Source organism: Dermacentor andersoni, chromosome 7 (assembly GCF_023375885.2).
Source record: "Dermacentor andersoni chromosome 7, qqDerAnde1_hic_scaffold, whole genome shotgun sequence".
NCBI lineage: Eukaryota > Metazoa > Arthropoda > Arachnida > Ixodida > Ixodidae > Dermacentor > Dermacentor andersoni.
Genome location: NC_092820.1, coordinates 36619183 through 36643096, shown reverse-complemented (window position 1 = coordinate 36643096; position 23914 = coordinate 36619183). Strand labels below are relative to the sequence as shown.

Here is a 23914-nt window from a genome sequence, read left to right as displayed (position 1 = left end):
GGAGCCAGCCTGTTCAATGGGCAGGTAATAAGCGCACGGCAACAACTGGTACGCTAAAGAAAATAAAAATGGTGACAATGCAACCCCACGTAATCACAAAGAAACATAATTACAGTATTTAAGATGTATAAAGTTGATACACTTGGTTGCGGAACGATGCGTGATCGGTTACTGAAACGATTTCGTTGGGAAGATCATTCCATGATGTTATTGCTCTTGGCAGTGTCGATGACTTGAATGCTTGCGTGTGGCCGTAGATGCGTTTGAAAGAGGGATGGTTGTTTAATCGATTGGACATAAGATAAGCGCACTTTATATACTTGTGTAGCAAACAAACGATAGCGACCGAACGACGTGTGTCTAAGGATTCGAGAGTATTATCAGTTTTTATTTGAGTTATGCTGAGACAACGGCTGTATTTTTGAGAGATGAAACGAACAGCACGGTTTTGTATCGCTTCTATCATGGAAATTAGATATTTTTGAAGAGGAGACAAGATTGATGATACGAATCTAAGCTGAGGATGGACGTATGTTAGGTAGGCAAGTTTACGGACATTGGTTGGGTAGTTTGGTAAATTACGATGTAAGTAACCCAAAGCTCTGGAAGCCTTGGCGCAAATGGTGGTGATGTGCAGGGCCCAGGAAAGATCATGTGTTAGATGCACGCCTATGTACTTATATGATGGAACTTGGTATACAGGTATAGTATCCAAGACATATGTAAAGTTAGAACTATTGCGTTTGCAACTGAAGGTTATGAGCCTTCATTTGGATAGGTTAAGGGACATAAGCCATATTTTGCACCAATGGTAAATAATGTTAAGGTCATTTTGTAAAGCGACGTGGTCTTCGACATCCGTAATTGTACGATATATGATACAATCATCCGCAAATAAACGCATGCATGATGATGGGTTATGCGGTAGGTCATTGATATAGATCAAAAATATTTAAAGTTTGGCTGACATAAAATAATCAAAGGTTAATCGAAGGTTGGCAGACACAACCAATGTATCGCTACTGTGGATTCACCAAATGCTCTATCTGTGACGAAAATGAAGATAATGAATTAGTGCTAGTAAGATCATGACCCAGGTGATTCCATTCGCAAATATTGGGAGGAAAAAAAGGATTCTTGAACGCGTCAAATGGCATGCATACTCGGTTAGTGCGCATGGGTGTTTGTGCCGCGATGGTCGTGATTGCGGGTAGGCCACGTATTTTTGCAGACCAATTATGTAGTGATTGTGTCATAATTGAAACAAAAAAATTTAGGTGTGCTTGTTTTGCTCTTAATGATAGTCTCGTAAGGCCAGATGAAGCTGCAAGCAATGTTGAGGAATCGGTGCGCTTATATTTATTGTGACTAATCTGTAGCGCTTTCCGTTGAATAGCCTCAAGTTTTGTGATTTCAGCGACTGATTGGGGAACCAAACTGCGTTGGCGTATTCTAAGATTGGCCTTGCGAATGTTTTGTAGACGAGGAGTTTAGTAGATACTGGTGTGGGTCGTAAGCGTCTCCTGATGAAGCACAGTTTTCGCAAAGCAGAAGATCTGATATCATCAATATGATAGTTCCACCTCAGGTCAGAAGACAGGGTGATACCTGGATATGTTGTCTCACTATCGTTAACGGTATGCCGTTTACAGAATGGGAAAAGCATGATGGCTGTTTTTTTCTTGTTACGCTCACACAAACGAATTTTTACGTGTTTATTGTCATTTGCCAGCTGTTGCAAAATTCGGTTATTTGTTTGAGTGAGCAACTTAACGAAAATGATCTTCGGTGCTGTTAATTCTTTTGTAATGAATGCAGTGGTCTGCCAACAGTTTAATGCAACAATTATTGCCATTTTTTATCTCATTGATGAATAGTAGAAATAACAGCCGACCTAGGACGGATACCTCAGGAACATGTGACGTAACGCGAACTGTTTACATGGCACCTGGTCGAAAACTGCAAACTGCGAATGATCTGACAAGAAATATGTAAACCAAGAGAGTAATTCCCTGTCCACGATAACAGTTTTTAGTTTAGCTAGTAACTTATTGAGTGATACACAGTTGAATGACTTTGCGAAATCTAGCATTACGGTATCTGTCTGGCTACAGTTGCTAATACTAAGTGGTATATCGTGTACAACCTCAGTTAGTTGAGTAACTGTTGCGAGTCCACGTCGAAATCCATGCTGATTAGGTGATAGCATACCGTCGTGCTCGATGAAAGTGGTTATGTGCTTCGAAATCATATGTTCGGCAATTTTGCATGATGTGCTTGTGAGAGAAATCGGTCTACAGTTGGAGGCTGAAGCAATGCCGCCTGATTTATGAATGCCTATAACTTTTGCCAGTTCCCAGTCATTGGTTAATTTTGACGAGGAAATAGATTTGCGAAAAGTGACTCCAAGGTATTTGATACACTATTCAGCATATCTTTTTGAGAACTCGTTCGGAATATTGTCTGGTCCACACGACATTCTAGGATCTAGGACCAGGAGAACATTAAGAATCACACCATCAGTCATTCTGAGCGGTTCAATATTTACATGGGACGACACGCACGAGTCAGGGCAGATGCCCTTGCCTTTATTAAAAATTCAAAAGAAAGAAATTGTTATGTGTATCACCAGTATTAATCTCATATTCTAGGGACATTCCAGACGGAGCCGTTTTATGGTTACGAAAGTGATTCCAAAATCTTTTTGAATTACTTTTCAAGAAGCTTGGGAATGTTGCAATAAAATGGTGGTCGTTTGCTTCTTTCGTAGCCTGCTTAAGCTTTTCAATGGCGTTGCTGCCTGCCTGCCTGCCCGCCTATCTATCTATCTATCTATCTATCTATCTATCTATCTATCTATCTATCTATCTATCTATCTATCTATCTATCTATCTATCTATCTATCTATCTATCTATCTATCTATCTATCTATCTATCTATCTATCTATCTATCTATCTATCTATCTATCTATCATCTGTCTGTCGTCTGTCTGTCGTCTGTCTGTCTGTCGTCTGTCTGTCGTCTGTCTGTCTGTCGTCTGTCTGTCTGTCGTCTGTCTGTCGTCTGTCTGTCGTCTGTCTGTCTGTCGTCTGTCTGTCGTCTGTCTGTCTGTCGTCTGTCTGTCGTCTGTCTGTCTGTCTGTCTATCGTCTGTCTGTCTGTCTACCGTCTGTCCGTCTGTCTGTCTGTCTATCGTCTGTCTGTCTGTCTGTCTGTCTGTCTGTCTGTCTGTCTGTCTGTCTGTCTGTCTGCCTGTCTGTCTGTCTGTCTGTCTGTCTGTCTGTGTCTATCTATATATCTGTATCTATCTATCTATCTATCTATCTATCTATCTATCTATCTATCTATCTATCTATCTATCTATCTATCTATCTATCTATCTATCTATCTATCTATCTATCTATCTATCTATCTATCTATCTATCTATCTATCTATCTGTCTGTCTGTCTGTCTGTCTGTCTGTCTGTCTGTCTGTCTGTCTGTCTGTCTGTCTGTCTGTCTATCTCTATACCCTCTTACGCCAACCCAATGCCTTAAGTTGTCTACCATCTGGGCTGCTGTAGAGGTATGTGCTCCTGGTCGAGATACCGTCATGGTCATGCATTTTTGTCATTCCAACCTCATGATTTTATTCTCGGCATACTTTCATTGTCACGCCATCTACCACGGCCGAGATGCCCAAGTTATGTAATAGCAAAGTTTAATAGGTATGGGGTGGGGGAGGTCGTCGTGGATGCGATGCCGTCGGGATCATGCCGTCGCCGATGCCGTCGTCGTCAGGCCATCGCCGTCTCACAGTCGCCATGCATCCGTTATCATACCGTCGTCGTAATGCCATCCTGGTCATGCTGTCGTGGCCATTCTCGCTTTTTCACCCGGTCTTCATCATACCGTTGTACTCACAGCATCATCATCTCCTTGTCGCCATGCCGTCGTCGTCGCCTTGTCGTCACTATTCCATCATCATTATTTATTAATCTTCGTGTCATTGCGATAAAGCAGTCGTCACTACGCAGTCTTGTTGTTCCATCGATGTTATTCCTTCTTCATCTTTCTACCGTCCCAGCGTCAGCGTCATACAGACGTTGTCATGCCTGAACGGTAATAAGCGACCTCGGCAAGAGAGTTTCATTCCAAAGTGGGACGATATTGTTGTATCTAGCACATACAGGCGAATCAACAACTATCAAAATAACCACTACAGGTGTTAAATATATGGCGTTTCAGCAATATCAAATGTCAATGCACTGTTCCATTGTCATGCACATTATCTTAAGAGGAGTTCTGCGGAATATATAGGGTCTTGTAAGTCAGATCGCCTTATATAGCGTTGATGTTATGTTTGTGACATTACATACACTAATCAATTCTTCATCAACATAGTTAATGTCTGAACAACGTTATAGAGTGATTGTTTTATACGCGTCCAGGCTCATGTCTCAATAGGATACTTACTGTCAAACAATACCTTTTTTATATTCATGAGAATTGTCGACTTAGTTTGTATCTGAGGTGTCGAGCTCCAGTATTTTATGTACTCCAGAGTAGGGCTTAGTGCCTTCCGTGAGGGAAAAATTTCTTATGGCTCTAATTGCTCGTTTTAGCAAAGAATAACAGCAGTTCAGGTTAGTCTGTGTTGTTGAACAACATAGGACACAGAATCAGATGAAACGTGAGTGCATTACAGAATTGTGTTCTTTTCGAATTACGTATCGGCAAATAAATAATTTATTCCTCCAATCGATTCTCCTAAATGGCAACTGAATGACAGAATATGAGTAGATGACATGCAATTTTCTTGAAATAGGGCACCAAAAAAGCCAATATTTATTGAGCGTTGGAAAGAAACTCTTCCAATTTCATAGGGAATCTCCGCTCAGTGTAAGAGTTGAGCCTTTAAATACAAGTACATCGCTTGCTTATTATGAAAAAAAATTATTTGATTATAACTCGAAGGTTAATCTTGCATCCACTTGTTACCTTCTTTTAAATGTTCACATCTATGCATATATCAGGGTTTGCAAAGAATACACTTGTGTCGCCCATGTAAAATATAGTATTGGAGCAGTCCATATTCGCAATGTCAATAAAATGGAGTAAAAATAACATTCGTCGAAAAATAAATTATTGGGGCACTCCATATTATTGTTTAACTTTATATTGCGTTCTTCTCGCAATATACAGCTACGTACACACTTAATTGTTGCTAGTGAGACACTCCAACATTTATTATACGCTCGCGCTCCTAGTGTGAACATTTCTTCTCTGTTTTCTGAAAGGTCTACTCTTCTGTTGGTATTAGGAACAGATTCTTCGAACGTCGTTCAAAACCGAACAGCGCGAATGCTAAAGGTTTATGAGTTGTAAGCGAAATGGTGATTCTACTGCATGGTATACGCTCAGCTATTTTTTACAAAAGGGGACGCACGAAAATATGCCTGTAATTTTTCACCATTATGTAATCAGCTTTTGTATTTAATGACGAAGCGTGCAATTTCAGTTTGGTCTGTCTATATGCCTATTAGAGCGTCTTCTTGCAAATGTGGGAGAGAGAAGTGATCGCAAGTGAGACTACACCGAAAATTTAATTTCTACTAGGAAACCGCTGCAATCATTCATTTACTCTTCTTTTTAAACGACCCTATATATTTTTTTCAGAATGGTCTCTTTTACCGCATCATCATCAGCCTGGTTACGCCCACTGCAGGGCAAAGGCCTCTACCATACTTCTTCAACTACCCAGTAATGTACTAATTGTGGCCGTGTTGCCCCTGCAAACTTCTTAATCTCATCCGCCCACCTAACTTTCTGCCGCCCCCTGCTACGCTTCCATTCCCTTGGAATCCAGGGTGTAACTCTTAATGACCATCGGTTATCTTCCCTCCTCATTACATGTCCTGCTCATGCCCATTTCTTTTTCATGATCTCAACTAAGATGTCATTAACTCGCGTTTGCTCCCTCACCCAATCTACTCTTTTCTTATCCCTTAACGTTACACCTATCAATCTTCTTTCCATAGCTCGTTGCGTTGTCCTCAATTTAAGTAGAACCCTTTTCGTAAGCCTCCAGGTTTCTGCCCCGTACGTGAGTACTGGTAAGCAACAGCTGTTATACACTTTTCTCTTGAGGGATAATGGCAACCTGCTGTTCATGTTCTGAGAATACCTGCCAAACGCACCCCAGACCATTCTTATTCTTCTGATTACTACATTCTCATGATCCGGATCCGCGGTCACTACCTGTCCAAAGTAGATGTATTCCCTTACCAATTCCAGTGCCTCGCTACCTATCGTAAACTGCTGTTCTCTTCCGAGACTGGTAAACATTACCTTAGTTTACTGCATGTTAATTTTGAGACCCACCCTTCTGATTTGCCTCTCCAGGTCAGTGAGCATGTATTGCAGTAGGTCCCCTGAGTTATTAAGCAAGGCAATATCATCAGCGAATCGCAAGTTACTAAGGTATTCTCCATTACCTCTTATCCCCAATTTTTCCCAATCCAGGTCTCTGAATACCTCCTGTAAACATGCTGCGAATAGCATTGGACAGATCGTATCTCCCTGCCTGACGCCTTTCTGTATTGGGATTTTGTTCCTCTCTTTATGGAGGACTAGGGTGGCTGTGGAGCCGCTATAGACATCTTTCAGTATATTTAGATATGGCTCGTCAACACCCTGATTCTGTAATGCCTCCATGACTGCTGAGGTTTCGACTGAATCAAACACTTTCTCGTAAGCTATGACAGCTATATATAAGGGTTGGTTATATCCCGCACATTTCTCTATCACCTAATTGATAGTATGAATATAGTCTATTGTTGAGTAGCCTTTACGGAATCTTGCCTGGCCCTTTCGGTGACAGAAGTCTAAGGTGTTCCCGATTCTATTTTCGAGAACCTTAGTGAATACTTTGTAGGTAACGGACAGTAAACTGATCGGTCTATCATTTTTCAAGTCTTTGGCGCCCCCTTTCTTATGGATTAGGATTATGTTAGCGTTCTTCCAAGATTCCGGTACGCTGGACGTCGTGAGTCATTGCGTATACAGGGTGGCCAGTTTTTCTAGAACGTTCTGCACCGCCCTTCAACAAATCTGCTGTTATCTGATCTTCCGCAGCTGCCTTCTCCCTTTGTGTAGCTCCGAAGGCTTTCTTTACCTGTTACGCCATTACTTGTGAGATTTCAAATTCCTCTAGATTATTTTCTCTTCGATTATCGTCGTGCCGGCCACTGATACTGTATACATCTCTATAGAACTCCTCTGCCACTTGAATTATCGCATCCATATTAGTAATGATATTGGCGGCTTTGTCTCTTAACGCATACATCCAATTCTTGCCTATTCCTAGTTTCTTCTTTCACTGCTTTCAGGCTTCCTCCGTTCCTGAGAGCATGTTCAATTCTACCCACAATATACTTCCTTGTGTCAGCTGTCTTACGCTTTTTGATAAACTTAGAAATTTCAGCCAGTTCTATTCTAGCTGTAGGGTTAGAGGCTTTCATACATTGGCGTTTCTTGATGAGATCTTTCGTCTCCTGCGCTAGCTTACTGGCCTCCTGTCTAACGGAGTTACCACCGACTTCTATTGCACGCTCCTTAATGATGCCCATAAGATTGTCGTTCATATCTTCAACACTAAGGTCCTCTTCCTGAGTTAAGGCCCAATACCTGTTCTGTAGCTTAATCCGCAATTCCTCTATTTTTTCTCTTACGGCTAACTCATTGATCGGCTTCTTATGTACCAGTTTCTTCTGTTCGCTCCTGAAGTCTCAGCTAATAGGAGTTCTTACCATCCTATGGTCACTGCAGCGCACCTTGCCGAGCACGTCCACATCTTGCATGGTGCCAGGGTCAGCGCAGAATATAAAGTCTATTTCATTTCTAGTTTCGCCATTCGGGCTCCTCCACGTCCACTTTCGGCTATCCCGTTTGCGGAAGAAGGTATTCATTATGCGCATATGATTCTGTTCTGCAAACTCTACTAATATCTCTCCCCTGCTATTCCTAGAGCCTATGCCATATTCCTCCACTGCCTTGTCTCCAGCCTGCTTCTTGCCTACCTTCGCATTGAAGTCGCCCGTCCGTATAGTGAATTTTGTTTTGACTTTACCCATCACCGACTCCACGTCTTCATAGAAGCTTTCGACTTCCTGGTCATCATAACAGGATGTAGGGGCGTAGACCTGTACGACCTTCAGTTTGTACCTGTTATTATGTCTCACAAGACCTGCCACACTCTCGTTAATGCTATAGAATTCCTGCATGTTACCAGCTATATCCTTATTAATCAGGAAGCCGACTCCTAGTTCTCATCTCTCCGCTAAGGCCTGGCAGCACAGGACGTGCCCGGTTTTCAGTACTGTATACGCTTCTTTCGTCCTCCTAACTTCACTGAGCCCTATTATATCCCATTTACTGGCCTCTAATTCCTCCAATAGCACTGCTAGTCTCGCCTCACTAGATAACGTTCTAGCGTTAAACATTTGAAGTTTGAAGTTTATTACGATTTTGACAATACAAGATTGTCATGGCGCCGGAGCAAAAGGCGAGACTATACATGCCTGTGTAAGCCCCTGGCGCTACGAGCACAACAGACAACAGTGCAAAAAATATGTATACATATATACACATAATACCCACATATGTGCATACTTATATATACATGTATATATACGAATGGCACAATTATACATACAATAAATCAATGCAGCTCAATAGGTATAAATGATGCAAATGAAGAAATAAAGTAGGTACAGAAAGATACCTAATGGCCAAAAACGAAATTGGGACAAAAAGTGTTGCAACGCATGAAATTGCATATTAGTCGAAAATAAGAAAATCAATTAGAAAAAACAGGCGTCGATTGTCAGAAAAATACAGTTCCGATTTCTTTCTGAATATTGAAATCGTTGAGCAATCTTGCATGATATCAAATAAGGCACGCTCATCATTAAGTGAATTAGAAATCTGCGACTGTAAAAGCTGATCGCCATGGTTTGTTCTGGTTTTTACCTTAATAATGTTCCTAGCTCTTAAGGTGTATTTAGTTCAGGTATTAGTATATATAGAAAAAAGTTCTCACGATTACTTATGAATTCTAAATATGCCTTTTTGGATAACTTTTGTTTATATAGATTAGCGCCACTCAAAATACTGTCCTGGTGAAAGTACTCAGAGGTATGTTCGTACATCGATAGGTTATGAATAACACGAACACACTTTTTCTGCATTCGGAATAGAGTTTCCAAGTTAGCCTTAGAAGTGGCGCCCCAGATAAGTAGACAGTAGTAGAATCTAGAATTAATAGTAGAGAAGTATAACTGGCGTTTAAGTTTTAAAGGTAACAGCGTGCTATGCTTATTCAGCATGCCGATTAATTGTGTTATGCTTTCTTTAATATAAGTTACGTGATGCGTCCACCGTAGATTTTCATGGAAGAGTACACCCAAGTACTTGTACTGGGTAACCCTTTCAAGTGGTTGCGATTGAAATACTAAAGAAGATGCGAACTTAACTGGATTGTTAATAGGAGTAAAAACAATATACTTTGTCCTTTTTAACATTTAGGCTCAACTCATTAACCGATAACCACACTGAAAGGTAATTTAACCAGTTGTTAATAAGAGGAATTACAGTAGAGATGTTATCAGAGGAGAAAAAAACGTTTTTATCGTCGCCATATAATACAGTATCGGGTGTTTCTGGCATTGACACGATAGCATTATTATAAAGCAGGAAAATCGTAGGACCTAAAATAGAACCCTGCGGTTTGCTAAATCTGATTTTGTGCTGTTGATTTCCACAAATTGGGAGCGGTGTGATAGATAGCTACGCAGTAAGTCTAAAGCAATGCCTCTAATTCCATAAAAGGGTAATTTAGAAAAAAGTATGTCATGTTTAATTGAATCAAATGCTTTATTAAAGTCTGAAAATAAGCCTATTGTGTATTGTTGGTTTTCTATATTGGCAACAATTTTATCACGTATTTCAAGTAACGCAGATTCAGTGGATTTACCCCTCTGAAACCCATACAGATACGGGGACTTAAGGTTATACTTTTGCATGTGTCCAGTTATTCTAGAATTTAAGGCTTTTTCAATAATTTTAGAAAAAAATGGAAGTATGGATATCGGTCCGTAATTAGTGATGCAAACAGTTGCGCCAGCTTTATGCAAGATGACGATCCTAGCAATTTTCATGTTATCCGGAAATGTGCCTGTAGAAAACACAATGTTTGTTATGTCACAAAGAACATTGCATAATAAATCCGCGACTGCTTCAATTGGTGCTACTTTAATACCGTCATTACCACAAGAAGAGCTGTTCTTTAATTTGCTAATAATGTTTGCTATTTCTGTAGGTGTAACATGATGAAGATACATAGTATTCTGCAAACTGGTGTTAATATAGTCCTTAAAATTGTGGCTAACTTCCGAGTCAAAGGAGCCAGAACACAAGAACTGCTGATTGAATACTTCAGCGAGGGATTTACTGCTTAGCACTTTATCGCTGTACGTAAGTTCCTGGGGAACGCTGTTTTTTGTGTACCGCAATAGGTCCTTTAGAGTTTGCCAAGTTTATTTAGGGTCATAAAGAATGTCCGTGAATTTGTTAGCGTAGTAATTAACTCGTGACTTTTTTATGTCGCCATTTAACCTCTTCCTGACTTTTTTATATTGCTTAAAAATTTCTATGTCCTTATATTTCTATTCTATTGACTAAGTCGTAGGTAGTCCAGGGTTTTCTCGCTTTCTTAAACTTTCTAACAGTAACCAAACGAAAAAAAATTTCGTAAATTTTAATAATTTTCTAGAGAAAAATGTATAAAAGGTTTGAATCAGATTTATTTTTATCTAAAATTTCAATTCAGTTCACAGATGCGATATTTTTGACGGAAATTATTTATTGCGCGCTTAGTTATCACGTGCGCAGTTTTTGTCGAGTGTTCTGTGGTAACCTGTGGAAAGGTGCGCTTAGGAATGAAGCAGAACAAAGGTAAATGATCACTGATTGCACTTACAAGCATTCCCGCTTTCACGTCACTTTCATCATAATTAGTCAGACACAAATCAATCAAGGATTCACTGGATTTAGAGACGCGAGTAGGCAGAGCAATGTTGTTTGAAAAGCCACACATTGATAACAGGAGAACAAATTTATTAACTGATGTGTTACCAGGTTGCAACAAATTAGTGCCACCCGTTTTGCCAGGTTCAGATTCGAATGGCGGCCTACCACATATTCATCGCAAATTCATCAGTTAATTGCTAGTGATCTATTTGGTCGTAATAATGTTACAGTGGGTAGCGACTGTCTGGAGTATGTTTTATAATATGCACCACTAATAGTGGCCACATTTATTTAATGGCGAATATCAAGCAAGAATTAGGAACGCACAACGTTGGCATAAGTTAGGCTGACGGACACGGTTATGAAGTAGCCTTACCTGCAGTGAACCTTGCTGCTGATGTATTAAACAGTCAGATGTTCGGTAGGGGTACAAAATATGCTTCGTGCCGTAGTCGAGGGAAATGCTGCCTGGGGAAGGACGAAAACTTTCCGCGGCAAATGCTGGCAGTTCTTTCAAGTGCCGGTGCTCGGGCCTTTTAACACGTCGCTACTGATTTACCCTCACCAGCGAGCGGTCTTAAAAGTTGCATGTGAATAATCCGAAGCCCGCTCCGAGTATGGAGATTCAGGGACAAAAATACGAGCATGTAGAAGCTCTCACAGATCCAAAAAATCGGTTAGGTGGGGGCACCGGCATACCCAGAAGCGAAGCCGTCCCTACCAGAGAGAGCCGGACACGAATAAAAAAGGAATAGGAAGTATTCTACTTCGGAATATTCAGTATTCGCAAAAGCCTTATTCTGCGTCGTGACCCGCTCCACATATTGATCAGAGGAATTCACCGAACGCGCCCGTGTCTTCGTGGAAGCCACGTGGTGTTGAATGAGCGCAAATATATAGCCTTCAGTGTCGGAAGCTACTACGCATACGTTGTATCTACACAACTGAACACGCTGATTCTTGACCAGCATGTAAAGTGAGCGTATTCGCTATATTGTACTTTTACGCATTCCGTGAAACCTTTTTGGATCAGATCTTGAAAGTGACGGGAAAAAATATAGCAGCGTGCCCCTTAGAACGCTAGTGAAAGCTTAGAAAGCCCATCGAGCAATTACAAACCGCACCGACCATTTTGCGTTAGAAAATGACCTATCGCTCATAAAAAACTGCTATATTACTTGGTTCATATCAATAATTGTATCTAAAAACAGGTTGATGTCTATTCATCGTCGTCGTAATTACGCTATGCCTAATTATAGCATCAATAATATGGAGATTGCCACAACTGATTAATTCAAATATCTTGGTGTGTATATCTCACGCGGCTTAACTTGGACCTGTCATGTTAATCCCATAATAAATTCTGTTAATCTTAGTCTAGGTTATGAACCCCGTAACCTTTTCTTCCCACGACCCTTTATTAAAGAACTTGTTTTTCAAGCTTTTATGCTGCCAAAGCTGGATGTGCCCATGCTAATTTTGACCCCCACTACAATAACCTTATTACCACCCTCAAGTTTCCTCAGAACTGCGCGACATGATTTATCCTGTCTAATCATTCGTAAAATTCAAACAACTCAGCCCTAAAAGCCAAAATAAGGTCACCCTCTCTAGCGTCACGTCTTAACCTTTTTCATAAGGTTTTCCATCCTTTGTCTTTTGAGAACCCTCGTCACATTGCCCCAAACAGTCACTCTAACAAAATATATCCCCCACAAGCCGATACTGTGACCTTTCAGGAATAATTTTTTCTCCGCATAATATGAGACTGGAATGGCCTGCAAACCAAACTTGCCACTATCATCGACTAACTTGCATTCAAGCGGCTGATCGAAAATATCCAGTCGTAACTTGTAGTATCTTTGTTTGCCATTAACCACCCACTCCCTCATGTAAGTTTTCAACAAGAGACCGTTGAGGAAATAAATAAATAAATCTAAACTGACGCAAGAATTGTACTTAGGAAGGGGAAAGACGAGGGGTGCGAAGGCCTAGGGCTATCGACTTTACAGATACTTTACGCTTTCCAAGAACTCACTCAGGCTGTCTTTATGTGTGAGCAAGCGCTTAATAAATGTACCTGGTGTAGTTTTAACACAACACAAACAAGTAGGGCATGGCTTTACTGCACTCACGAAATTGTGTTCTTTTTAAATGTTGCTGAATGTTTAACTGGTCCCTGCTTCAACATATTTTAACACAGATGCCGCTAGTACCGAACTTGACAAATATTCTGCATTTTGAGCCCATATATACATCTTTTGCGAGTTTCGGAGGTAAATCTTTATTTTAGTCAAATAATGTAAGCGCAATAATTTTGGAATAAAAGTGGACAAGTGTACTCTTGCGGTTTTTACCAGTGCAAGTTAGGAATTCGAATGACTCCGCATCCTACGTTTTCCCTACACGATTCGGAATTTCTCACTGCTCATTTCTGGACGTTTTCATAATTCAATAATTCCAAAGAACCGAAGAACATTTCATAAAAGCATTTGTTTTTTGATACGCCCGAAAATTATTTGCCTGCACGTGCACGTGCAACACATATTGTTACGTGTGGATACCACTTACTTGCAGTCTAGGTGATGAATTTGTAGAGAGTGTGTAGCTGTATTTTGTGTTCATTTATTTGTTATGTAGTTTCATAGCATCTAATAGCAATCCCCGATTCGCAGGGGAAACCCGCTGGATGAATCCAATTGCTGGAGAATGGCTGGGTAAAAGAGCTGCATGCGAGGAGTCAAGTGGTTAGGCCGGCGGCCAGCCCACGTCAGGCGCCAAGTAGGTCAAATCACCGAAGTCAGCTACGACGGCGACAAGTGGACCAGTATATCGGGGCAGCACCTTTGGCATTAGATACGTTTGCGTTAAGCGCTATAGAGCCAGACAGAATCAGCTTCCGACAGAGTGCTTTCGGCTATGATAGCTCTCCTTCAATTGACGTTGGGACACCCCACTACAAATACGAAGGATATGCGAACGATAAGGTTTGCTTTTTCGGCAATTCACACCATTTTGGGAATCGAGTACTCACCGTCAAAGTTAAAGGATACTATTGTGTCCATACACATGACTGGAATACAACGACGACAATATGTGGCGACTGGAAGCACGAATTTCAGCCCTTGTGATGAGAGGAACCGCACACATCACCAGCGTGTTAGTTAAATGTCTATTCTTATGATCTACAGGACCTTTGGTCTAGGTATGGCTGAATGTCGAATAATTTAGTTACGAGCCGCAGAGACGAAGCAATTCTAGCACCACCTCCACAACAGACAACAACGATAACTATTGATGACACATGGAGGGTTAGCATGAAGGATAAAAAAGTACAACGAGAACATGTAAAAAAGGGCAGCTGTATAACATGGCAAGGCTAAATATTCTTCATAGCGGGTGAAGCGATAAGCGCGTATTATTACCAGTAGCAATTTGCCGGACGATTTTCAGAACGGCTCCAAGACACCTTTACTCACTTGTTGAAAAGACAAACTAGACGGTGACAATAGTTGCGTCCGGGCAAAGTTTCCGATGGAACCGTGATTGCAGGATATCGGAAATTGGTACTTAGATCGTAGTGTATGCGGCATCCAATAGATTTATCGGCACCCTTTAAAAACGTGAGCAACAATTACCGATTATTTGCTTTTGCAAATCCTGCTGTCTGGAGCCCGAAATTGACCGGTCACTTCAGGACGAAATAAAGCTGCAAGTGGTTTCTAGTGGGTGCAATGTCCTTTGCTCATCGTTCGTGCGCAGCTTCTCAAAATGAGAAAATAATAAAAGCACAACAAGCATGAAATTTTCTCTTTCATCTTCCGCCGTTATAAGGGTAAGACGGAAATGACAGTGGACGTTTTCATGGTGACGACAAAACTTGAAAGAAATGACGAATATCGTACACTTAATTGCGTATAGGCTAACGTACCATGCTTCCGCAAAGATTGCGGATATTTATCAGCCAGAGTAAAATATTGTGTTCAGTAAGCATAGCAAACCAGCGTAGAAACAACTCACATGCCTTGTTCACTGACGTTGTATTTCGTTCGAACTTATTCAAAAAGCGACTCGCTTATGTGCTCACAAATGTAATGTCATGGCACTAGCACGGCACCGGTGTTGCTGCCGCTAGCATTACTGTGTACCGCAATATTACATCGACAAAAAAGAACGCAACGTGTTCTCCTATATTCCTAGAAAATTGAGCTCTCAGGACGAGTCGTCGCAAGGCAATGCCCTTTTGGAAGGGACGCCTTTATAGAAAACGTGTGTCACTGACTCAGTTAATCGAGAAAGGTGCAGCGTACACACAAGCTATCTATACGGCTATCACAATACGAAAAGGCATTTGATTCAATAGAGATAGTAGCACTCATAGAGGCATTACGTATTCAAGTGGTACAGAAGGCACAGGTGAATATCTTCGGAAATATCGAAAGATTACAGAACAGCCTTGCTTCTCCACAAGACAAATAGAACGATGCCTATAAATAATGGTGTCCGGCAAGGAGAGACAACATCTCCAATGCTAATCCCTGTATCCTTGGAAGAAGTGTTCAAGCTATTAAAAGGGGAAGGCTAAAGAGTGAGGTTCAACCGTGAATATCTCATCAAATTTCGGTTTGCAGGTGACATTTTCCTGTTCAACAACAATGGGACTATCGAAAACAAATGATGGAGGACCTGAACAAAAAAGGTGTAGGAGTGGGGAATTGAAGATTATCATGAAGAACACAACAATAATTTTCAATAACCTGGGGTAGAAACAGGAATTCAGGATCACAACTCAGCTTGCAGGCTATGTGAAGAAGTACGTTTATCTAAGCCAATTACTCACAAGGAGTTATGATCATGAAATGAAAAATAACAGAAGAATGAAAATTGTCTGAAGTGTGTACGCCAGGCACTGCCAGATCCTGATTGGGAGCTTACAACTGTGATTGAAAAGAAAGAAGTACCATCACTGCAATCTACCAGTGGTACCATATGGGACAGAAACTTAGAGGATGACAAAGAAGCCTGGAAACAAGTTATGGACGACGCAATGAGCGATTAAAGTAAGCATGTTAGGCTTAACGTTAAGAGAGAAGAAGAAAGCGGTGTGGATTAGAGAGGAAACGTGGATAGCCGATATGCTAATTCACATTAAAAAAAAAACGGAGCTAGGCAGGCCACGTAACGTGTAGGATGGACAACCAGCGGAGCATTAGAGTTACAAAATAGGTGCTAAGAGAAGGGATGCGAAGTTTAGAATCGCAGAAAAAAAGGTGGGATGAAGAAATTAGGAAATTTGCGAGCACAAGTTGTATTCACTTGCCGCAGGACAGCGGTAAGTGGAGATCGCAGGGAGAGGCCTTCGTCCTGCTGTGGACACAGAAATTGGCTGAGCATGATGATGATGTCACTGAGTAGACTACGTCGAGAAATCTTGGCAAAAAGAAGTACAAATTGGAGGAGAGGCCTAGGAAACCTTTACGCTCGCGTCCAGATGTCGGTGGTAAGATGGAGCTGACTGTCTTGATCTTCTACATGATGCCCCTGTATACCAGTTGGCGAAGAACCTATGCGTCGCTTTCGCTGTAATGGCATAAAATGGAATTTGTGGAATGTAGTCTCAAAACATTCAAACATAATAGTAAAAATTATGCTAGAGTCACAGAAAGCGGGATACGAAAGTACTGGCATTATCTACATCATAACAAAATTTCCCCTGGACGGCCATGTGAAATGGCATCCATAATTCCTTAAAAAGTGGCTGGCACTTCGCAAAAGCCGAACGGGATATGATTACAAGTATATTTATTTATCATTTTCTGGCGATCCCTTTTGACCAGCTAACTGATAGCATCGTACGGCGCAGGTTGCGCAAGCATGTGTGGTAAGCTTGTCGTGGGTCATCAAAAGTTCGTTCCATTGTCTGTTTTCACCTAACCTTGCGTAACCTCATTGTATGAGCGACGCGAATGGTTAAGGGTTTCCTGGATGGCACGAGAGCACTAGCGACTACTGTCAAACCTTCCCCGTCTTATGTTTAAAAGCCGACGCTCTTGACCCGCTGATAAGATTTTGACGTTTGCCGACAGCGCTCCCTGCTATCGATGTGTTTCGTTTGGCACTTGCTATTGAGGTTACAATTTCGCCCAAGAAAAAGTTAGTTCCACGATTCACAGTTTTGCTACCGTATCCTTCGCTGTCACTACAATGGGACATCTGGTGGAGGCGCTTTTGCATTCATGTAGCGGACGCCCCTATTGAGCTGTGAACCAAGTGGCAGCCGCGAAGGAAACACCAGCGACGACCCGTGCCGACGAGCTAGCTGCCAGCTGCAAATCCTGCTGACGGAGTAAATACTTCTTCCCGAAAAGACCGAGAAGTGCGCGGCTACAATAGCAGCTACGATGACAAGCCCAGTGCCACCTACAACAATGGTGTTGCAGCAGCCTAGGGAGCCACCAAAATTCTGCGGCTCGCTGTATCAACCAGTACGGCGCCATCATCAACGTGAGGTCAATGTCGATAACGCTATCCGAAGACAAAGGAATTCCATCAGATATTTCTCTGAGTGAGGGTGTCTTGAGTCTGCTAGAAGGTCAAGTCATAGTCCTTCCTCGCTAAAGTATTACTGTTTCCATTAGCACCAAAACATGCGCAGACGTAGATGGGGTCGTCGAGGGCGACCTACATCTACTGCTCCACCGCGAAATTTTCGTCGCAAGAGGAACCACTCGACTGCATGGAGGAAAAGTGAAAATAATGCTGACAAGCTAGAGTCAACAATTGAAACACATGTACCCGGGCACCAATATTGCCAGCATTGAAGAAGTGATAGCAGTCAGTGATAAATTCGACCTCTTGGATTCAATGAAACCTACAAAGACGGTTCGTGTTAGTAAACCCGCCTTCGATAATAATCCGTGTTTTTCCCTCATAAGCAAGCAGCGCTGATAAGGTTCCTCAATCAATACGAGAACTGTTTCTCATCCTCATGATACATTTGAGAAACACCAGTTGTGAAGTATTAAATCGTAACCGATGAACGCACTCAGCCACTTAGCCAGAGCCCTTACCGAATTTGCACGCGAGAACGTTAATCTTTGAGGGAACAAGTCAACGAAATGCTGTGCGACTACATGATCCAACCTTTAAAAAGCGCGTGTGCGTCTCATGTAGTTTGGGTGGAAAAAAGTGAAAGATATTTGCGTTTTTGCGTCGATTACCGTTGTCTGAAGAAATCACGAGAAATACCGTTGTTATGTCAGGTTCTTGGAATGATTTCTTGCACGCAAGGGCAACCTCGATGCGAATACTAGACAGAGCCGTTTGCAGGCGAAATGCGCTCTTTTCTCACTGTAGTCTCATAATATTGAACAAGTTATATTAACAGCACATATGCAGGAGCATTCAGAATAAAACGTCGTTATAGCTGGCAAGAAACAACAGGTGGGGCGTGATGCCAGCTATAGAGTTGCTCTGTAGGTTTCAATACTACGCCCATTAATGAGGCGATAAGTCAGAATCACAATGATAGTATAGACGCGGGTTCACCGAGAAAAATTGCGGCGGCCATATGTCGGGGTCGTTCCCGAGGATGCAGCCGTGGATAAACGGCAGGGTTTGTTGTCGACGCTGGCCCCAATGCGACGCTTGGTAGTCGCCACCAGCACGGTCGATGAACAGGTCCCAGATGCGTTCTCCGGGAGACGTCAGTAGGGCTGGTTGTTAGATTGGTACTTAAGGACGGCTTACGCACGGGTCGTAGCCGCGCTCTCCGGGAAGCGTCGTCTGGCCGGGCCTCTGCAGCAGCGTTGAACAACGGTCATCGGGCCCCAGGTTGTACGGCAGGCATGGGTCCTCTCGCCTGACCGGCCAGCAGCTCCATCCAGCAGGCTCAGCTCGACCGTTGATCATCATTCGTGGACGTACCTGGAGCAGTCCGGTCCCCTGGAATGGCAGGGCGGCCTCCTGGCTCTGCCTAGGCAGGCTTTTCTTTCTTCCGCTCCATGAATCGGCATAGCCTCCTTCTCGCCAATCTTCCCGCCGCGCAGCGCACGCTCTCCCGCCTCATGCCTGGCGCTTCTTTCTCTTCCTTCTCCGTCTTCAGCTTTCAGCCCCCTGTCTGCTATTCCCTTTTTCCGGGCTGTTGCTTATTTCTCCCAAGAACTGCGTTGCAGTCGTCGACACAACGTCTGAACACAAGTCCAACGTCGCACGAATCATATCACAAAAGCACCCCCCCCCCTTTGAACGAAGTTTTTTTATTCAAAAAATGCTGGCACACACATGCGCGAGAGGACAAAAAATACAACAGTGTTCAGAGTTCAAGCAGGTCCCAATGTCCACAGAGCATAATTGCTTTGATCATAGTACATGTATTTATAATGAAGTCTTTGCACTGTCGCACAGGCTCATGTGTTTTCAGAGTTCAAGTAGATCCCCAATGTCTACAGAGGATAATTGCTTTGATCATAGTACATGTATTTATAATGAAGTCCTTGCACTGTCACACAGGCTCATGTGTGTTCAGAGTTCAAGCAGATCCCCATTATCCACAGAGGATAATTGCTTTGATCAGAGTACATGCATTTATAATGAAATCCCTGCACTGTCACACAGGTTCATGTAGTCGGCACCAACATTTGCCGATCCTTTTGATGTGTTCCACGTGCAAGGAGTATTCCTTCAAGACCAAACTGCAATGCAGCACCATACTGTATAAATGTTTAGACTGGGAAATATATTTCAACGGCTGATGGTTCATCTGCACAACGAAAAATGTTCCATACAAAAATATGTGGAATTATTTTAGCGCTCATATGAGTGCCAAGCAACCACGTCCAATGGCCCAGTACCGTGTCTCGCGTGGGAGAAGTTGCCGGCTACCATATGAGACAGGGTGAAGCATTCCAGCGCATTTTTGCAGGAAAAGTGCGACCAAATTTGTGTTAAATGCGTCTGTGCGGAGTACAAATTCTTTGTCGTGATCTGGTGCCCTTATCATGGGTCCTGACGAAAGAGCGACTTTAAGTCTGGAGAATGCGGCTTCCCGTGCAGGTGTCCAAACTCAAACCACTTTGTTTGCCTCCGCTTTCCTCGTCATTCCCCCCAGAGGCTGTGCTGTCTCGGCGGGCCGCCCAATGAGGTCACGATAGTATCCCGCCAAGCCTAGAAACGACCGTACATGCTTCTTTGTCTGCGGCTTCGGTGCATTGAGAATCTAAGTGATTGTAATCTCTATAGGTTGGACTTGTACGCGACTTAAGGGATGGCCTAAACATGTGATCGATGACGCTCCGATCTCACACTTGTGCGCTTCTATCGTAAGACCTGCCATTTGTATTCGATAAAAGAGCTACTGTACAGTTTCAAGGTGTTCTGGTAAGGTCGAGGTTCCCACCAGTACATCGTCAACAGAATGCACGACGTTTTACATGCCCTGAAGTCAGGTCGTCATCAAGCAAGTGAAAATTGCGGATGCTGTTTTGATCCCAAATGGCAAGAAAAGAAAATGATTGGGACCGCACTGAGTGAAGAAAGCTTTTCAGCCCTTGACGACTCCGCTAGTGCGGCTGCCAATAGCCTTTCGTTAGGTCAAACTTTGAAAAATATATCTTGTTACCAACTTCCGCAAAAATTACATCAGTTCTCGGTATGAACACTGGATTGATGGTGAGCACATTGTTCATACGGCGAAAGTCAATGGATGCGCGGTAACTTCTGTCAAGCTTTCGTACAAGGACCAAAGACGAGTTGTAAGGGGACTGAGAGCGCTTCGACATGTAATCGACTTCCTTCTCCACTACTTCTCTCAAGGCAAACCGCAGCGGGTGTTCAGCGGTATTGATGGGCTCGGTGGTAGTCAGTTAGAAGCGACATTCCAGTAGGTTTCTTTTCCCAGAAATCTCATAAAAATTTCCTTGAAGGCCTCTAAAAGTGCATGCAACGTGGCACGGTAACTCTTGTGTAGTTCACCAGAGATATTATTCGCTTCAATTCACTTGATCTTTTCAATTTCAAAACTCAGAAGCGGTGTTTTGCTCTCTGCCTCTTCGACGATGACAAACGCTGAAGCTTGACAAGGTCAGATAAAGCGTTCCTCGTAGCGTTTTAGCATATTTATGTGGAAGACCTTCTTACAATGACCTAGGTCCACCGAGTAACCATAATCAATCTTCTTTCCAATCACCGGGAATCGTCCCTTGCATTGCATAAGCAATGTGTTGTTATCTGTTCGGAGCAGCAGGATCAACGCTCGGTCTCCGAACTTCAGTTGCCGGCACTTCGAACCCCTGTCAAAATATTTCTTTGAGTCTTTTAAGCTCGCCGCAAGTTTTGATCTTTTAGTTCCACGGTTGGTTCGAGATGCTGCCTAAGATAAAAAACATAAGAGTATGTTGTCTTGATCTCGTCACTTTGGTGTTATTTAGTCCAAAGCTCTTTTAGAAGAGCCAGTGGTCCCCTCACGTGCCTTCCAAATGCCAATTCGAACGGTGAAACGCCCAGGCTTGTTTGAGGTGCTTCTTTGTATGCAGAGAGAAGGGGTGCCAGGAAATGATCCCAGGAAACGATCCCAGGACTTCAGCTGTTCCTGGCATAACTGGCGCAGCACCTGCTTCAGGGTACAGTTATAGCGTTCTACAATTCTGTTGCACATGCGATGGTACGGCGTAGAAATCAAGTGCTTCATTACCAGCAATTCATTCCATTCCCCCATCAAGTTCGACGTAAAACAAGATGCCTGGTCGCATAAAATCTCTTGAGGAAAGCGAAGCCAAGACTTTCCCGAGACAATTTCCGTACTGTTGCTTGTTTCTGACAGGGATAATGTAGCAATCGTCGGCACAACGTCTTAACACAAGTCCGACGTCGCATGCATCATATCACAGCCGTATATTCCCTCTCACGGCCACACGACACATTTTTCCTTCGCTCCATTACAATGTAATTTTTCTCGATGATTCTCAAGACGGCCTACTGGCAAATCGAAGTTGACGTGAGGGACAGAGAGAAGACGATCTATATCACGCCAAGTGGCATTTATGAAATTAATATCATTCCATTTGGTCTTTACTCGGCGCGCACAACTTTGCAGCGTGTAATGGACCCGGCAGTAACTCGGTTTGTACGGCACACCTTTTTAGTCTACCCTGATGTTGCCGTCGGTGTGTCACACTTAGACGATCACATTAAGAGCCTTGCGATAATACTACAGGCCATGAAATCTTATAGGTTCCACCCGAAACCGTATAAATGACGATCCGCTTACCAGGAACTTCTGTTCCTGGGCCACGTCAACAGCAAATAAAGCATCCTTCCTGATCTGCAAAAAACAGCTGCCATTGCAAACTTTCCGCAGACCGTCGACAAGAAGGCACCTTCAGGTAATTGAGGACACCGCAACTTCAGGTAATTGAGGAATTAAAACGGCGCCTGGAGTCATCACAAGTACTCGCCTACTTCCACAAGGGCACCTTTACTGAAAACCACACTTACGCAAGCAGCAAAGGCATCGGCGCTGTCCTAGTCCAGAGTAAAGAGGCAATTCAACGGGTGATATCAATGCACTATTTGGTCGCTTACGAAAGCGAAATTGAGGTATTCAACAATGAAAAACCAATATGCCTTTGTCTAGCGCCGGACAGCAGCGAGAAGACCCAGACCCATGTATATTTTTTTGAAGATTGACTTTCTCCCAAGGTTATTCAGGCATACATTGTCTTCGTTTACCTTGCAAAACGACGCCATCGTAAAGAAAACGTTTCGCTAGTCCGTGCCAACTACCTATGGTTGCGCCTTCAGCAATGCTGCACAAGCTGTCCACGTCTTTCATAATGATCCAATTGCTCGGTATCACGGGATACCGATCAATTGCAGACACATCTCCCCTACGCTCATGAAGATTCAGGAGCAGTATTACTGGTCGCGCTTGAACGCTAACCTCACCCATAACGGCGAGATGGGCAGAGACTGCCAGCCATGCAAGACACAACTTCGCCTGCGGCATAGCTACAGAAAATCGAGCATAGTTGCCGAGCGTTTCAGTAGATTGGGATAAACTTGATGGGGCCCTTTCCGACGTCAATATTCGGGAAAAAGTAGATCGTCGTGATGACCGTCATCTTTACCCGCTACGCGGACACGAAAGCCTGCACAAAGTTAGGGTGGCGGAAGCTGATAAAATCGTGACGAAGACATCCTGCTGTAATATTATGCGCCAGCAGTCCCCATTAACGATGGAGGAACGGCCTTTACAGCTAACTTTACCCTATCGATCCTGCAATACAGCCAGACAAGCCACCGGAGGCCAACCGCCTACCACGCGAAGGTGTAAAGGTAGGCTTCAAGAAGACTTTCACCGACATGTTAGCCTTGTACGTAGACGTCGAGCACAAGACGTAGGATGCCGTCCTTCCGTACGTAACCATCGCATACAACACGGAAGGGCAAGAAACAACGAAGATCGCGCTGTTAAGAGGAAGCTTTAGCTCGGGTGCTCCTATCTAAATACATGTAAAAGGAGAATTCGTTTTTCTCGGCAACCACTGCACCAAATTTGACGGCGTTTGCTGCATTTAAAAGAAAAGCTTAAAATCTAGTGACTGCTGGTTTCGAATTGTCGATTTAGGCCGTCAAATATTTATAAAAATTTGGCAAAAATCGCAAATTTTCAGAAAACGAAACTATCAAGTTTACAACTCCGTAACTCAGCAAGAAAAAATGATATCGCAATTCTGTGAATTGTACCTGATAGCACATCTAAAGTGGACAAAATTGATATGTTACACATGAACCTCAAAAAATGGAGTAAAGTGTAATTACAACTTTTGCAGAACCTTAGTAAAC

The 23914-nt window shown here is 42.8% G+C and overlaps 2 long non-coding RNA genes across 3 annotated transcripts in view; one reads left to right on the top strand and one right to left on the bottom strand.

Moving 5' to 3' along the window:
* LOC126535324 (uncharacterized) overlaps positions 1-11659 on the bottom strand; it is a 35052-nt gene extending 23393 nt beyond the window's left edge. The window contains exon 1 of the long non-coding RNA XR_011895656.1: positions 11448-11659. This is a non-coding gene — a long non-coding RNA (uncharacterized lncRNA). The remainder of the gene's footprint in view (positions 1-11447) is intronic.
* Positions 1-23914, top strand: part of LOC126535322 (uncharacterized) — a 66869-nt gene that overhangs the window by 12860 nt on the left and 30095 nt on the right. The window contains exon 2 of one of the 2 annotated variants that reach the window (XR_011895653.1): positions 10362-10512. This is a non-coding gene — a long non-coding RNA (uncharacterized lncRNA). Of the gene's footprint in view, positions 1-10361; positions 10513-10709; positions 10731-23914 lie in introns of those variants that run through there. The other variant, XR_011895654.1, reaches the window with a different exon arrangement.